This window comes from Castor canadensis, chromosome 14 (genome assembly GCF_047511655.1).
Source record: "Castor canadensis chromosome 14, mCasCan1.hap1v2, whole genome shotgun sequence".
NCBI lineage: Eukaryota > Metazoa > Chordata > Mammalia > Rodentia > Castoridae > Castor > Castor canadensis.
The window spans coordinates 10,675,943-10,694,713 of record NC_133399.1 but is presented as its reverse complement, the minus strand read 5'-3'; the positions used below and the strand labels follow the sequence as shown (position 1 = coordinate 10,694,713).

At 38.7% G+C, this 18,771-nt stretch overlaps 1 non-coding gene across 1 annotated transcript; it reads right to left on the bottom strand.

The window, feature by feature from the left end:
• Positions 1-926: 926 nt before the first annotated feature.
• LOC141417137 (small nucleolar RNA SNORA17) lies at positions 927-1,056 on the bottom strand. The gene has a single exon (XR_012441742.1). It is a non-coding gene; the product is annotated as a small nucleolar RNA SNORA17 (small nucleolar RNA).
• Between the last annotated feature and the right edge of the window lie 17,715 nt (positions 1,057-18,771).

Here is an 18,771-nt window from a genome sequence, read left to right as displayed (position 1 = left end):
CACTTGCAAGCCAGGTAACAGTGCCTCACACCTGTAAATCATAGATAGGAGGCAGAGATAAAAAAAAATCACTGTTTGAAGGCAGCTCAGGTAAATAGTTAAAGATCTTGTCTCAAAAAACTCAACACAAGGGTTGGCAGAATAATTCAAGTGGTCAGAGTGCCTGCCTTACAAGCCTGAGGCCCTGAGTTCAAAGCCAGTACTGCAAAAGAAAGTCCCCATCTACCAACACTGTTTATTAATGAGCAATACAGAATATGTGCCTGGGCTGGCTTTGAACTGTGTTCCTCCTGACCTCTGCCTCCTGAGAAGCTAGTGTAGCCACTGATGCCCAGGTAGAATGTACATATTCTAATTATTATGAAATTATAGATATGAGAAGAAATGTACCCAGTAAAGAGCCCAATTTCACCACTGTGTAATGTATACATATTTCAAAACTTCATGTTTTAAATTATGGTTCATTACATTTTGATTAGCATGTAAACATTTTAAAAGATGATGGCAACAATATATCACATATAAAGTTATGCAGAGAGATAATATTCTAACACTAACTGAAACCTGGAGAAGCTATAATTCCAGTCCAATCAGGAAGTAGCAGTTAGGGAGATGCTTTTACAGCTTGAGATATTCCACCTGACATTTCTTGGAGGTATTCATTATGTGTTTTGGCAGCTTTGGTAATGACTAATTCATTTTTTTGCCCAGGTAGAGCCACAGGACATATCCTGTGTTTTACTGCTTACTTCTGCAGTTGATCATTTTTCCTACATGGGTTTTCATGGATGCTGAAAATTGTTTATTTGTTCATGTCTCTCCTTTCCTCCCTCCTTCCTTCTCTCTTTATGCTCTATAAATGTTTTCTCTTTTTATTTCCAGCCAGTTTTGATAGTATAAGATAAGAAGTCCAGGAATATTTTTTAAGTATCAGGCTCCTAATCATTCAAATGTTCATGGGTGAAATCACAGCACAGACACAGGCTCTCTTCTCTCTGCCACTGACTGACACAATTGTGACACAGCAGCCACGCCTGCAAGGCCTCTTGGTGTAGTATATGAGGTCTTTGATGAACGGTGAAAGTTGTCTCTTTATATGTTCCTGCTTTCCTCACTACCTCCCCCTGTCCCAGAATTTTTATTTCTTTGTTTTTGGTGGTAGTGGGTGTTGAACTCAAGGCCTTGCTCATACTACCAGGTATTTTACCACTTGAGCCACTCCATCAACCTCTTCCCCTACCTTTATGGCACAAATGTGTTCTGTTTCATTTTAACACCACTTATTTGTAGAAGATGTTACAAAATCATGGAATTTTGTAAGGTAAGCTCATATTACACCATTTTATTACATTGCATTATTAATTCTGGAACTGTTATAAGGGTCCTTTTGGATTTTCTCTGTAGACAATGATATGATTTGTGATCATTGTCAGGTTTGCTTGAACTTGTTACTTCATTTTTGCTTATTTGAAACCATTTGTGTTTTCTGTTTCTGGTTGTAGAACCTAGCAGATACATGAGCTTTCTCACTGCTCATTTTCATGTTTGCTAGAAACTCACATGATAATGAAGGTTCCACATGCCTTATCTGGATGAGTCACCCATGCCATCTTTCATACATAAGAAAGTGAATAGTGTGTGGGGGTCATACCTGTAATCCTAGCTACTTGGGAGGCTGAGATTGGGAGGATCACACTTTGAGGCCAACATGAGCAAATAGTTCCTGTGATCCCTATCTCCAAATTAACCCAAGGAAAATGGGCTGGAGGTGTGGTTCAAGAGGTAGAGCACCTTTTTTGCCAGCCTGAAGCCCTGTGTTCAAACCCCAGTCCGACCAAAAAAAAGAGAAGGGTTTGACTGCATGCCTTCTAACTTTGTGTACACAGTGCAGGTGTATTGGTTACTTTTCTAAGATGTTGTGACAAATATCTGACATACACAACTTAAATCGAAGAGTTATTCATCTATTTATTATTTTCTCTTGTTTTCAGATGAGATTTTCATTGGTATCCTGGGCTGTCCTCTGACTTCAAAACCTTGATCATCCTAGCCTAAGAGAAGAATTTTTTGTTTTGGATCACAGTTTTACAGATACAGTTCAAATACTCTTTGCCACTACTGACTCTGGATACATGGTGAAGCAGAATATTACAGCTGTGGAAACATGTGGTTGATGTTACTCACTCATTGTAGACAAGAAGCAGACACAGTGAGACCAGGATCAGTGGCCTGAAGGTAAAACCTTCAGAGACTTAAGCCTTTATAGGCATGATCTCACTGAACACTGAGGCCCTACCTCTGAAGGTTTCTACAGATTCCCAAAATAGCACCATCAAATGTGGAGCAAGCATTCAACATGAGTCCACGAGACTCACACTGAAACCAGAACATAAGGCTTCTGCTCAAAAACTGTTCAAGTCTCTGCAAGGTACTCAATGAAAGGAGGGTTTTCCACAAGGTTCATGTAGGATTTCTCTTCAGTGTGTGTTTGTGCATATCCTCAAGCATTGTTTAAAGTAAAGTAAGCTTTGTCACATAGATGACACACCTGGGGTTTCTCTTCAGTGTGAATTCTTTTATGGATTTTCATGTAATGGAAGAACTGAAGGTTTTTCCACATTGTTTACATGCAAAAGCATCTCTCCACTGTGAAATGGTTCATGTTATTGAATATTACTCAAATGAAAGGAGACTTTCCCACATTCATTACATACATAAGACTTCTCATTTGCATAGGAGTCACAAGTTCAGCAGATCTATTGCAAAGTTTAGTTGCAACAATCAATAACAATGTGTCAGAACATAACTAAAGGATTTGAATGTAGGTATTCATTTTTTTGAGACACTGGTGTTTGAACTCAGGGCCTACACTTTAAACTCCTCCACCAGCCCTTTGCAATGATGGGTTTTTTATTAGATAATACCACATGGGCTGGCATTGAACCACAAGACTCCTGATCTCTACATCTTGAGTGTCTAGGATTATAAGTGTGAGCCACAGATTCCCTGCTACAATGTAGGTATTCTTATCACAATGAAATTATAAGTATGAGAAGTAGTGTATCTGGTGAAGAACATAATTCCACCACTCTGTAATGTATACATTTTTCAAAACATCATGTTTTGAATTATGGCTTCATTATATTTTGATTGGCATGTAAAGCTTTTAAATAAGAATAATGACAAGAATAGATGACATGTAAAGTTATGCAGAGAAATGGAATTCTAATACTAATTCAAATATTGAGAAGCTATAATTCCAGACCAATCAGGAAGTAATAGCTCATGAAAAACAGAAGGAATATAGGGACAGAATAATGATAAAGCAGGCAGCTCTCCAAGAAGACACAACAATCTTTCACATGCATTCATGTAATCAAGGATCAAGTTACATGACACAAAAACACACAGAACTGAAGATTAAAGTTGCACAACAGTATTTGGGGATCTCAATGCACAATGTCAGTCATTGACAGATGAAGACAGAAAGTCAGCAATGATATAGTGGAAATGAACTGCATCATAAATGAAATGGAGTCATTTGATATTGCAGAATACCATACTCAATAACTGAAGAATACATATTGCTCTCAAGATCATGTGGCACATTCACCTCCCTCTCTCTCTCTCTCTCTCTCTCTCTCTCTCTCTCTCTCTCTCTCTCTCTCTCTCAGCTTAAAAATCTAAAGGACAAAACACACCTTAAAAATCTAAAGGAATAAAAATCACATATAAAGTATTCTCTCAGAAAATATTAAAATTTAACTGGAACTGAGCAGTTGGAAAACCTCCATCCACCCAACACCTGGAGATTAAACCAGAAAACTCTACATACTGCATATATTAAAGAGATAACCCCTGAGTAATTTATTATATCCTGGTGGAATAGCTCAAGTGGTAGATCTCCTGCTTGGGAAGTGTGGGGCCTGAGGGCAAAACCTACTCTGCCACAGGAAAAAAAAACTCAGAGAACACTTAAAAATGTACACATATCTTCTCAACATTCATGGGATTCAGGGAACACAGTGTAGGGACATATGTAAAGAAAGAAACCAGTATACTAGAAGAGGAGGAAGACCTAAAAATTTGTACTTTAGGGAAACTTTGAAAGAAGTACACTATGCTATATCAAGTAGATGGAAATAATGGTTAGTAAAGATGTCAAAATCATCACAGACAGAAAGTCAATAGAACCAAGATTTTTACTGGAAAGATATCTGATTAGGGAAGATAAGTAAAAAAAGAGACACAAATAAGTAATTGTGTTCATGAAAGACAGGTACTGATAATAATAGCATGGCATTGAAAATGAGCATAAAAGGACATCATGAACAAGTCTATACCCATAAATTCAATGACCTGGAGAAAAGGAACCAATTCATGAGAAGAACAAATCTGCGAAAACTTACACTAATACAGAGAATACAGTTAGTAGGGCAGGTATTAAATACATTGGCTCAGTGAGCAATAGCTGCCCAAGGCAGAGAGGAATAGACTGGGGTTGTCCCAGTGCTTTAGTCTGCACAACACTTAAAGAAGAAACGACACAAATTCTCTGCAGTATCTTCTAGGAAATACAAACATGGTTAACATTAAAATTCACACTATAAGTCATCACTGCCACAAGAGCAAACTGAACAGACATGTTACATGACAAGAAAACTACAGAACAACAGCACTCAACAACATAGATACAAAAATCCTCATCAAATAGTAGCTTCCATCTAAGCATATAATGAGAATTATATATCAGAACCAAGTGGGATATTATATAAGCATATGAGACCTATCTGTGGCTTATACTGTAATTCCACTTGCGAAGCTGAGATTGGTAAGATTGAGGTTTGAGGACAACACTGAAAATAGCTTGAGAAAATCCATCTCCAAAGTGGCCAGATCAAAATGGATTGGAGTTGTGGCACAAGTAGTAGAATTCCTGACTTGCAAGTGTGAAGCCCTAAGTTGAAACACTAGTCCCATCCATAGAACAAGCAGAAAAACCATTAAGAATGACTAAAACTAAAGAAATAGATAAAAGTAAAATAATGTGACAGAAAAATAGTAATTAAATATAAAATAGCCCAAAAAATGAATCATGAATTCTTCCGAAGAAGAAATATTGTTACCTATATGCATTATAAAATATATTGCTTGAATTTCTAGCCAGAGCATTAAAATGAGAGGAAACAATGAATGGGATACAAATCAGAAAGGAATGGATCATGTTATCCCAATTTGAAGCTTTAAATGTATATGTAAGGAGATTCCAAGATGGCGACTAAAGGGAGGAAGCAGAAAGCATGCTTCCTAAAGTAAAATCTTAGAGAGATGCTGGAGATACACCTTGCAGGAAAAACCACCAGGAAGAGGCAAAACTCTGACACCACCACACCCCCAGCTTGCGCATGGCATCCCCACTCCATGTTAAATGGAGAAACCAGGAGGGCTCCTGCACCGCCAGATGCCAGCTCCTACTGGCTCAAGAGAAGCAGACCACCAGGTGAGCTAAGTGGCACATGGTACTCCCACAAACAACCCTGGGCCAGATCAGCATAGCCCCCTGGACAGACTGACCCCCACCCAGGGAAAAAAGAGAAAAGACCAAAATTGAATAAACAACAAAAAAAGACACATGGCAAAGAGGGTGGGATGCCCTGAGTGCCGAAGATGGAGGGAGGGGCAATCCCTCACGGAACTGTAAATAAACAAGCCAGCCAGAGAAGGCAGGAGTGGTGGCCCCCTCCCAGCAACCTTAGAGTGGGAAAGCTTGTAACAGTGGCTGTCATGAGGAAAGATCCACTGGAGAGTGGGAAAGGGGCACTTCCCACGTGAACTGTAAATAAACAAGCTGCTGTAGAAGGTGGGTGTAGCACCACCTCCTCCAGTGTGCTTGGAGAGGGGAAAACTTGTAAACAGTGGCTGTCATGCCCAGGAGAACTCCAAATAAACAAAGCCTGCAGGGCCAGGTGAGTGTTAAGCTCATTCCTGAGATCTGCAATCAATAAAGCCTCCAGCAACAGCTGGCTGACAGTAGCGGGCAGGTGAGTCACAGCCTCAGATAGACATTCACAGAACTATCTCCAGACACTTTTTTTTCTCTTCCTTTGATGAGAACACGACTCTACTAGAACTGCATGCTGAAGGACTAACTGAAACTGTATTGCATTTGAACTTGGGATATTTTGTTTTGTTTTGTTTTTTGTTTTTTCACATTTGATGAGACAATGACAGAACTACGTCTGAGACACCATCTCCAGGATTGGAGGCTGAGGGACTAACACCAAAAGTATTTATTGCATTTGAACTTAGGGATTTTTGTTTTATACTCTCTCTGTCTCTCTAATGCCTGTTTAGCTTACTGTTGATTACTACACTATATTTCCCTGTTTATATCTTTGGCACTGGTTTTTTGTTGTTGTTTGTTTGGGGTTTTTTTAGTTGTTTGTCTGTGTGTTTGTTTTTCCCATTTGCTTTACCTTCTTTGTTTTCCCTTTCCTCTCACCCTGCCATTCTAGATATCACCACTGTTATTACTACAAGACAGAAAATATTTAATTGCACACAGTACAGGGACAGTAACAATAGCAAGGGCAATGATGGGAAGGTGGAAAAAAGAGGGAAACCAGTTTCTCCACAGTAATAAATTAGTACAGGAACCAGAGGGAAATGAAGAAAACAGATACTCAGATCCAGACTCAAACAAAACGAAAATAAACTATGCCAAAGAACCCAATGAAGCCCACAAGAACAGTCTAAAAGAAGAAATCCTGCAAGTAATCAATGAGATTTTATAGAGATAATACTGGATATGGTCAATCAAAATGTACAGGAGACACTCAAGAAATTCCAAGACAACAAAAATAGAGAATTTGAGAAAGCACAAGAACAAATAAAAGAAACTATAGAAGCACTGTATAAACACCAAAGTGAAACAAAGAACACGATAAATGAAGAGATAAATGAACTCAGGATGAAAATTGACAATATTAAAGAAAAAGTAACTCAGGATATTGGAAAACCTCAGGAAAAAATATGAAACAGAAATGCAAAACAAAACAGAAGGCCAATCCAGCAGAATAGAACAAGCAGAAGACAGAATCTCAGAACTCAAAGATGAAATGGCAATTAAAGGAAAAACTGAAGTACTATTAGTTAAACAACTCAAGACCTGTGAAAAGAAAATGCAAGAACTTACTGACTCCATCAAAAGACCAAAGCTGAGAATCATGGGCATTGAAGAAGGAGAATAGGTGCAATCAAAAGGAATGTGTAATATATTCAACAAAATAATAACAGAAAACTTCTCAAATCTAAAGAAAACTATGCACATACATGTACAGAAAGCCTCCAGAACACCAAAGAGACCTGACCAAAATAGAACTACTCCACAACATATTAGCATTAAAACAAATACAGAGACTAGAGAAAGAATATTGAAGGCTGCAAGAGAGAAAAAACAAATAACATACAAAGGTAAACAATCAAAATCACAGCAGACTACTCAACAGAAACATTAAAAGCAAGAAGAGCTTGGGGTGAGGTCTTCCAGGCATTAGATGAAAATAACTTCAACCCTAAGATACTCTACCCAGCAAAACTATCATTCAAAATAGATGGAGCAATAAAAGTCTTCCATAATAAGCAGAAAGTAAAACAATATATGACCAGAAAGCCATCATTGCAAAAGATTCTTCAAGGGATTCTGCACACAGAAAGTGAAACCCAACATAACCAGGAAAGGGCAGGCAGTACCAAAGTACAGGAAAAGAAAAAGCAAGAAAGTAGACAGGAACATTGATTTAGCTACACACAATCAAACCCTCAAACAACTAAAACAACTAAATGACAAGAATCACCACATACCTATCAATACTAACACTTAATGTTAATGGATTTAATTCCCCCAACAAAAGACACCGTTTGATGAACTGGAGTAAAAAGGAAGATCCAACAAGTTGCTGCTTACAGTAGACCCATCTCATTGAAAGAAATAAGCATAGGCTTAGAATGAAAGGTTGGAAGAAGATTTACCAAGCCAGTGACCCCTGAAAACAGGAAGGAGTAGCAATAGTTATCTTGGACAAAGTAGACTTCAAACCTACATTGATCAAAAGAGATAAAGAAGGACATTCCATACTAATAAAAGGGGAAATAGACCAAAAGGAAATAACAACTATCAACCTATATGCACCCAATTTCATCAAACATACCCTGCAGGACCTAAAAGCATATATTAACTCCAGCACAGTGTTAGAGGGAGACTTTAACTCCTCACTATCATAAACAGCTAGGTCCCAAACAAAAATTCAATAAAGAAATCCTAGATCAAAAAGGGAAAACACAACAAGGGGGTGCTGTGGTCTCATCTGGCTACTTCCTGCTGAGAAGGGGCACCATGGTGAGCCTGGGGCAAATTGCTTGTAATAGCAGTAGGGTCCTGAATTGGTCTTGTGTTGTGGCATTTTCTTGAAGAAACCAGTCAGCAAAGAGGTGTAGGGTTGTTTATCTTAAGTGTTAGCCTGAGCAGAGGGTTCTTATGTTGGCAAAGGTGAATACACGTGGAAGTGGAGTTTTATTTTTTGTACCTGTTGAGATATAAACTTACAGCATTTATTATTAAGGCCCAAATAGGATAAGAGGAGGAGCATAAAAAGGGGGCTGGCCAAAGATAGTGCTGGAGCTCCATACGTTGTTCCAGAAATACCATGAATTGTCTAGCTCTTGTTTCCTTTTTGTAATGTAACTCCCAGGCCAGTTTTCTGACAACCCCAGATTTGATATTATAAAAGCAACATTCTTCTTTTAGGAAAAGGCATGTTCCACACTTTTCAGTGGTTAACAGGTCCAGTGCACATCTATTTTGGAATACCATTGAGGCTAGTGAATCTACCTTGTCCTATAGGGCCACTGTGGACTGTGAGACCTGTTCAAGGTCATTGTGTTGAGGAGGACTTTTAAGCCGGTTGTTTAGGTTAGACTCCCAGCAGACAGGGCCTGTCATTCTAGAGCAAACTGGATCTGCATAACCCCACTAGCTATTAGCAGTTAAGTTTCCAAATGAATTATTTTAAAATGAAGAAATGCTATGTTTTCCTGTTGTTAGTTAATCTGCAGGCCCAAGTAGGAAGTAAGTGCCTTTTAATAAAAGCAGTCCAAGCACATGGGGAACCAGGGAACTAGGGTCTTTGGCCAGTGACAGATACAGGAGAAGGGGACAGAGAACTGATAGGCAAATCAAAAGTACTTGTTATTTAAGTTTAAAACTGGAAACATTTTTATAAAGTAGAATACAGAGTAAGTAAAAGTTAGAAAACTTCTGGTTAAATAGTTTGCCCATGGAAAAATAACTCCATGAGCATGGACTACTAAAAGACAAGTTTGAAGCCAACACAAATAATTTGTCTTTACTTAAATAGAAGGCCTTGGTCTAAAATATACATTTGTCTTTTGTCAGAGGTGCCTGAAAGGGCTTGGATGTTTAGTAGCCCTGTGTAAGATCACTTCTTTAAAATCTTTTGGCTTTAGTAAATTTTGTGAAGTCTGGCATAGATGAATCCATCTGGATTATGACAACTTTTTCCTCTTGCCTTCAAACTGTCTCTGAAGAGTTGCCTCTGAAGATTTTGTCAATTAATAATTTTAGTTAATGAATGTTCCTTGGTGCCAGAATAGCTTTTCTGAGTGTTTTGACATTGGAGAGGAAGAACCAGGCAGGTCAGGTGAGAATCAGTGCCAATTAAGACCCATTTGGCCAAATTATAAGCAACAAAAGAGGTTTAGAAGAAGTGGGTTTACCTGAAATCCAATTTTAGTTCTGTCTGGACCATGGATGATAGCCTGACAACTTAAAAATGCTGCAGAAAGTCAGCAGACAATAATTAAAAGTTTTCCAAAAGCCAACAAAAGCAAATATTTAGAAGCCTGACTCAATTGAAAAATAGGTACTTGTTATCATCATTTTTGGGAGTTTCATTGTAAATGCTCCAGAAAAGAGCCTGGACTGCTAATGACAACACTTAGAATAGCCAGGGTTGAAATACTGAAAAGTAGTTTAGGAATTGTCAGAACATCTATTATTTTTATTGTAGACAACATTTTGACTGAAAGCATAAAAGAGGCAATACTAAGTGCTCCTTGTTACAGTTAGAAGCACATGGACACAATACAGCTTGGTGAAGTCTTTTTTTTTAGTAAAATTTAGAATTTTTGATAGTAAGATAATAAGTATACAGTACTGACAAAAGTCAAAATTTTAGATCTCTTACAAGTTAGGGGGACAGTGCCTGTAATTTTAAATAGTCTCATTTTTTAATGTACATTTTATATATACATTACCACTTACTTAGCTAAAACAAATACAGACCACATTTTAAGTAGATGGATTGCCCAAATGGAAGGTTGTTTCTGAATGTTACTGATCACAAATAGCAGAACAGTAGATAGAATGCTTTTGGATAAAAGAGAGCTTTAGCTGGTCATTTTACATATATTAAGCTGACACACTTTTAACTTTGCAAATGTTTGTGCTATATTTAGGTAAAGTTTAGACATACAACTCTACATACTTTTAGCACAATTGTAGCGTACCAATTGTGCCAGAATTACCCAAAACAACAGTTGTTTCATCACACAGAAATAAAAAAAAGGCATTTAAGAGACTTTTACATGAACAAACACTTAAATGAACTCTGATTTAGTTAAGGTTTAGTATTTTTTAGGTATTTAAAAATTTGACAAGATCAACAAATCATAAGCAATTATTTTGATAGAATCTTTCTTTGTCACAATTTTTTACCGATCTTACTTAGAGCAGAACAATGTTAAGATAGTCTTGTTATTTTATAGACATAGAGAATCAGGTTCTAGTTTAACATGACCTTACAAAAAATTTCAGGTAACTCTTATATTATAGTCAACTTTAACTTTATCAAACACCAATGCTTTTATTTTACATTTTTAAGACTTACAACCTTTATATAACATTTTGAACCTTCTGATGGTTTGTCCTTACCCCTCTTTTTCATTTTTGGTACAATCTTTAGGACAAACCTTTTTATAAAATCCTTTTTTATTTAATAAAACTTTTTAATTTTCTTTAACTTTTAAAAAATATTTCTAAAACCTTTTTATATCCTCTACAGACCCATGAAGAAAGGCAATCTTAAACCATTATTTACACAATAAGTAACTTATAAAGAAACCATTTGTTAATAGATCTAATTATAAAAGAATTGAATATAAATTATATTTACACAGGATGAAACAGATTAAGGTTACTGTTCGTAAAATAATGTCTGTATTCTGATTGGCATAAAACATTAAAAAACTGATTTGTCTTAAAAGTAGCAGCAGAATAGGTGGGGGAGAGAAAAGAACAGAAGCCTTTTATTTTTAACACTAACTCTATAATAAGAATCATCCTAAAGATGTTTAAACACACGTATATTCAAAAAGTTTCAAATTAGGCATACCATAAATGTCAATTTAAGTGTGCATAGATTTAAGAGCTCAAGAATGTATAAAAATTAACTGAATGGCCATAAATATATTGATCAGTTATTTTTTTAATTTTTAGGAGCAGATTGAAGTGTGTCTCATTCTGTACTTTTGGACTCATTTTGGGTGGCTTGATAACTGAAGTAAGAGTCAATTTCAGGAAATTGTTTTAAGTCAGTCTCAATTTTTAATAAGACTGTTGTCATAGGTATTAAATTTTTGTCTCTAATAAGTTAGTCATACAATAGACATACACAAAGTTTACATAATGATGCATGAAACAATTAAATTAATTTTAAGTGTACTCTTAGATATTGAAGGCTTTAGATTTACCTCTAAAGGGTGTTTTTAAAAAAATAATTTCTAATAATAGTTTAGCTTGCACTACAGTAGCTTTGTTATTAGCCAAATCTTTAAAGTAAATCAAGGGATCCTAGTTTTGGTAGGTGTTGACATCACATATCTCATCTGGACAAAGGATATGGGATGCACAAGTTCATGTTTTTATTTTATATTAAAAATTTAGTTTTCAATTAGAACTTTTATGACAGGCTGGGAAAAGGGCAGACTGTTGTGGTAAAAAGGATTACATCTCCATTGAAACTGGTGATAGTAAGCATGGAAAAGGATAGACTGAATCAGCCCCTCAAGACTTAGGTTTAGATAAGGAGCCTGATGACAAAAAACATCTAAATGCCTCATTGAACCCATAGCAGAACTCAGGAAGGCTGTCCTTTTGCCTTTTAGTTAATGTCATAACCTGGAAAATTGAAATTTTAATTTTAAATACATGGGGCATTTTAGACAGAGAATTGAAATTTTGTCTTTGGTCCCTTTAGCCTGTGTACACATGAGGCTGAAATCATGGATACATAACTCTGACTGCATGGTGCCTTGGCCAGGAGAGCAAACGGGCCAGCCCACTGTTGCCACCTGCAGTGACCTGGATATGACCTCATCCCCCTCCTGGCCTTGACATGTCTGCAATGGGAAAATCACCCATCTCAAAATCAAGAGTTAAAGGAGAAAACTTAGTAGAGTGTATAGGCAGACTTAGAGGCTTAGCATTAGGTAGAAAGAAAATCCAAGAGTTTTAGACAGAAAAGAATCTCAAATCTTCAGCCACATGTCATTCAGATTTTTAATTGATTTTATGTTTGTAGTCCAGGGATTGTGTGAGTCACTCTGGAGGCTAAGAAAGTTGACAATGTAATTTGAGTAGGGCTTTTCTCTCTCTCTTTTTTTTTTCCTTGTCTATCTCTGTCTCTGTTGTACTCACTCAGATGGCCAGTCTTGGAGAGGAGATAGGAGCAGGCTATGGAGTAGGAGAGGTGAAAGAAAACTCCATGATGGCTGAGACAGATTCAGAGAGAAAAGTTTTAAAGTCAAAGCTTTTTTAAAAAATATATTGGGAGATGAGGGAAGAGGAAAGGATTACATAGAATTGGAAGGAGGACCCAAGCTAATGAACTGGGAGCTCTCCTCCCAGGTTTCGACACCAAATGTTAGAAAGGATGACACAAACCTCTACAGACCAGACCATGCTTTATTCTGCAGTGGTGAAGGGGGGTCCTGCAGTCTCCACAGGCTGAGATGCAAGCTGCACGGTGGCTGCAGCCTGCCGCCACTTCCCCTAGAATAAACGTGTGCATGAGTACACAGGAATGGGGGAGGGTGACAGGCCGCAGAATCAGGCCTAGGCAGACAGTCTTGCTTGTCCTGGCTGTATGTGGGGGGTGGCTGTGCCTTGCGCAAGCCCTGCTTCCAACCCCACCTCATGCCTTGGGCCACCAGGCCCACCCCTTGTAAGCCAATTGTTAGCTCAAGGTTACAATCCCAGGAACAGCAAAATGGGCAATACTGTGGTCTCTAAACTTCTCATTTAAAATTTTCTATACTTTTGGACTCAGCATAAATTTGCTCTCCAAATATTAGCACTAGTCGTGCCTTGTGGTACTGTTATTGACCAGGGATGCCCTTTGAATGCCCTTCTCTAACTTTACAGAAGATGTATTCCTTTGTTAAAAAGGTAGCCTTTATTAAAGAAGCTGCCTGCTGTTAGCTACAAGGCAGGATCCTAGCGTGTTGATTTTTTTTCTCTTCTCACTGCGTTGGTCAGGTGGTCTAATCCAACCAGGTCACTTTACCCGGTCCTGACTATGGATGGTGGGGGGAAAGTCATGAGGCAGGGATGCCTGGCCTCATTGGTAAGGTCATTCTCAGTCAGGACACTGACCAGAAGGGAAGTGACCCAGTTTATTTTTGTTGTCTTTCTAGATGGGACCTGCCCCTTCCAATCTTCAGGCCTGGCTTCAGTATGCCTTGGATGACCAAGAGAAGTGGCCTACAAAGGGTTCCTTAAATTACACTGCCATACTCCAATTAGATGTTTTCTATAAAAGGGAAAAGAGTGAACTGAGGTCCCCTATACAAATTTTCTTTCATCTCTGAGACTACCCAGATTGGCTCCATAATTGCTATTTAGATACTCAGACACTGGCCATTCTTTGTAAGCTACAGGATAAACATGGGAAAGCAGGACCAGAAAAGCTCCTTATCAATGACAAAGCCCATCTCCTACTGCTCCACCTTGTGCCCTACCTTCTAAGCCACCCAAATATTCAGAACCTCCTAATAGGTGTTTGCCCCTTCAACAGGTAATGGTAGGAAGAGGTCAAGTCTATGTCCCCTTCCAGCTATCAGATCTAAGGGAAATTTAAAAACATCTGGACAGATATACTGATACCCAGACAAATACATCCAAGCCTTAATCTCTGTGATCCAAACCTTTGAATTGGCATGAAAGGATATTATGCTTCTATTAGACCAGACTCTGTCCTCATTAGAAAAGCAATGGGTTCTGTCCCAGGCCACTCAGGTTGGAAATGATTACCATTTACAATGAGCCTCAATACTAGTGGCACCTAAAAATGAGGGAATAAATATGCCTATACCTACAGGGGCATGGGAGGTCCCCTTGACAGATTCACACTAAAAGGGGCTGCCGATATGGCTCAATCACTAAGTGCCACTTTGCAGACATAAAGTCCTGAGTTCAAGTCCCGATACAGCCAAAGAAAAAAGAAAAAAAATTATTTGGGGATGAGGACATAGTTCAGTGGGAGAGTGTCTGCTCGGCATGTGCAAGGACCTGGGTTCAATTCCCCAGCATTGCTAAATCAAAAAAAAATGGTAAGGAAGATAAATGGCATTAATGTCTCTTCAGCCATCTCACAGTGGAAGGGCTAAAAGGGCCAAAGTCAAACCTCTAAACTATTTCCAGGTAACTGTAGTACAGCAAGGTCCTGAAGAAAACCCCCTTACCCTTCTGTAGCATCTTAAGGATGCTATCAAAAAAGCATACCACAGTGGACCCAGAGTCACAGGTGAGAGAGGTTCTCCTCAAAGATAAATTTCTAACAGTCAGCCCCAGATATTCATAAAAAACTCAAAGTCTGTGGCTGAAAGGAAAAAGTCATTGAACCAAGTAATACAGCTAGCCTTGTCTGTAGGTATAGCTATGTCTGTATGTTTGTATGTCTGGGACCTTACTAACCGGAGAGGAAAAGATAAGAGAGCATCATTGCTGCTCTCAGAGAGGGCCCCACCTGACTGGGTCCTGTATCCTGAACTTGCTACCATGGTGGACAGGAGGGGCACTTCTGCAGAGAAAGCTTAAAGTGGACAGCCTGGGAGACAGCCCCACCCCCAACCAGGACCCTGCCCTCTCTGCAAAGGTAACCACTGGAGTTCTAAATGTCCCTGTCTCCAGATGGAAGGTGAGGTGCCACCTCCTATGGATTTATGGGCCCCAGCCTCCTGTCCATGCTCCACCTCTTGGCATGAATGTTGAGGAGCCTTGGAGTAGCCATAATGACAAAAAAGGGAAAGGTCATTTTCCTGCTAGGCAGTGGAGCCCGTTTGTCTGTCCTACCTTTCTTTCTGGGTTCCCAGTCCAATGACAAAAGTTATTGTTCAGGGCAAATCTGGTAATCCCCTAGAGCGCTAGTTTACCCAGCCTCTAGCTTGCTCTTGGGGAGACCTCCTCTTCTGTCACTCTTTCCTCATAGTTCCTGAAACTCCAGTGTCCCTGCTGGGATGGGATTTACTATCTCAATTAAAAGCTCAAATTCTCCTCCCCCCAGGCAGCTAACTCTGCTGCCCCCTCCTTCAGGAACAAAGAGATTCCACAGTGTGAATTGATGGGAAGAGTGTAGGGTTGGCCAGGACGGCCCTCCTTATTCAAATAAAACTCAAAAATCCCTCACAGTTTCCACACCTAAAACAATATCCCCTCAAGCCTGAGGGATGATGAGGCCTTATGCCGATCATAAATTCCTTAAAAAAAAAACAAGGGTTACTAATTAGTTGATGCAGCCCCAATAATAAATTTTAAATTCTTACAAAAGTTAATTTTAAAATACAAGTTACAAAGTAAACAACTGGAAAGGATATAGATAGGTATTGAATGTACATTTTGAGAAGTTAAAGGAAAAAGGAATGGTTTTGGATGAGAAAGGATTTTGTAAAGAAGGGTTTGTCCTAAAGATTGTTTAAAATATGGAGAGGAGGGATAAGGACAAACCATGAAAGGGTTTTAAATGTTATATAAAGGTCTAATTAAGTTTTAAAAGTGTATAATAAAAAGCTTTGGAGTGTGATAAAGTTAAAATTGACTAAGAGTTGCCTAAAAGATTTTAGGGTCATGTTAAATTAAAATCAAATTCTCTATGTATATAAAATAACAAGGTTATCTTAATATTGTTCTGCTCTGAGTAACATCTACAAAAACTGTTACAGAGAAAGATTTTATGAAAGAAATTATTTATGTTTTCTGTTGATCTTGTCAAGCTTTAAGTACTACTAAGTCAGAGTTCATTTATGTATTTGCTCATGTGTCTTAAATGACCACCTTGTAACAGTGTTGTGTCTATATTTTATTTAAATATGGTACAAACATTTACAAATTTATATAAGAAAATGAGCCAGAGTTTTCTTTTATCCAAGAGTGTTACATTTAACCTAAATCCTGAGAGTCAACCCCTGCCTCCCACAGGTCACCTACCTAGGTGTATTCTTAAAGGGACAGACTCACTCCCTGAGTCATGAGTGAATCAACCCAATCCTCCATTTTCCACTCCACCATGCCATAAAGCAGCTTAGAGCTTTCTTGGGAGTTACAGGATTTTGCAGAATCTGGATCCTTGGATATGCAGCCTTTAGCAGACAACTTTTTAATGCTCCTTCTAATATTTCTATTTGGGTCTTACATAAAAAGTGCTCTCAAGACTGTTTCCCTTCCCCTAATAAAGGTGCAAACTAAACCAGTTCACCTGAGAAAGCCCTCAAATCCTTGGCTAATGAGAAAAAAAACCCACACTGAACCACCCCCTGAAGTCCTTTCTTCTTGAGCCTCTTTGAAATAATGTATGGCTGTCCATTTCTCTTAGGAAATTTGCCTCCAACAAACCCTGCTCCTCTGGCTATCTACCTTGTCTTAATCTTCCCAGGGAACTTCTCAGAGAGCATGCAGACCAGTTCCTGTCCCACCCTATACCAATTTCTGTTAAACCAGGGGATCTTGTTCTCCTTAAGGATATTCTACCCTCTCCATGGGGACTTTGGTGGACCAGCTCTCATCTGGTCATTCTCATGACACCCACTGCTGTCAAGCTCAAGGAGATCCCCCAGCGGCAGCACCTCTCAAGGAACAGATAGAAAAACAGAGAAAGGAGTTGGAGGAATCTTGGAATCCTGTAGGGAACAACATTTCACAGTGATTCTCCTGGCTAATGTCCATCCTAATGCTTATGTTTCTTGCTCTCCTACTCTTAAGCTTCCTCCCTTGTATCATAAAAACAGTACAAAGATTTCTCTTAGACCACATGTCTGCTACTGCTAATCAAAAGTTTAACCAGTTGTACCTCCAGGGATATCAATCTCTCCAAAACTGTCCAGAGGACTGCTATGAGGGCCCCCCACCAGGATGCCACAGGAGTCTGAGGATCTTGCTCCATACAATGCCCCCTGCCAGCAGGAATCGGCTAAGAGGCTGACACTTTGCCCCAATTCCTGATCCTCAGCCCTACCCCCATCATTATTAAAGAAAAAATGGTGGAATGATAGAGTAATAATGTCGCCATCTTGTGAATTGGCAGCCATTTTATCCTCAGGCTTCACTTCTTGAGAAATGGAGCCTCCATTAGACAGCTCCACCCCCAATGGCAGCGACCCTTAACAGAAATTCCCACATTGTAATTCAGCCCTACCCTTAGTGGAGACTCCTGCACATGTGCTAACTTCCTCAAGCTTCCTCTTCTATAAAAGCCACACCTAGCCCGGCGTCAGCACTGTGCCATCTTTCCCTGGCCAGCCTGGCAGTTCAAGCCTACCGTTAAACCATGCTGCTGGATGTGAGACTGACTTTTCTTGTGAGCTTTCTTTGTGAGTGGTGTTTTTCCTAACACCTGCAGCAAAGCACTGGTGGCGGATGCCTATAATCCTAGCTACTCAAGAGGCAGGGTTCAGGGTGATGGTTTGAAGCCAGCCCTGGACAAATATTTTGAGAGGCCCTACTTCAAAAAAAAATCACAAAAGAAGACTCATAGAGTGTCTGAAGTACATCCCTGGGAGGCATGAGACAGTGAGTTCAAAACCCAGTGCTGCCAAAAAACCTGGGAAAGTTACAGATGTCTTCATGCAGGTGTATATACTGAGAAATCTGTTAGTTTTGTTTTGCATGTTTGGGACATCATCTTATAAATGAGACATCTGAGTTTTCTCTAACTGATGCCTGTGGAGCCAGTGCTTTTATAATCAGTTCAACTGTTTTTGGTCAAGTCACTATTTTGTCCTTGGGAGATTATATAATTCCCCTAGAAACTGATATCACTTAATTCTTTTGGTGGTGAGAGGGTGTTGTTTGCATCATGACCACATTTTATCTGCTTTGTAGAGTAAATATATCTTATTTATAGATCTCAGACACAACTCTTCAATTTCCAAGAACATGCAGCTTTACAAATGTTTTCAGTCTCTGGCAATTTCTCCATCACTTTTATGCTGCTTTCAAGTTTGACATGTTTAAAAGATAAAGATCCTCTCTGAAAATTATTTGAGTCAAGAATAGATAGTTTTAGATACTACCACATTAATACTCTACATTTAAAACACAGAACTTGGGTCAAAATATTGTGCTTTATGATGTTGGTAAGAGATGGCTTAATTTTAGTAATGAGTATAATTATTTAAATACTAATATTATATAAATTATAG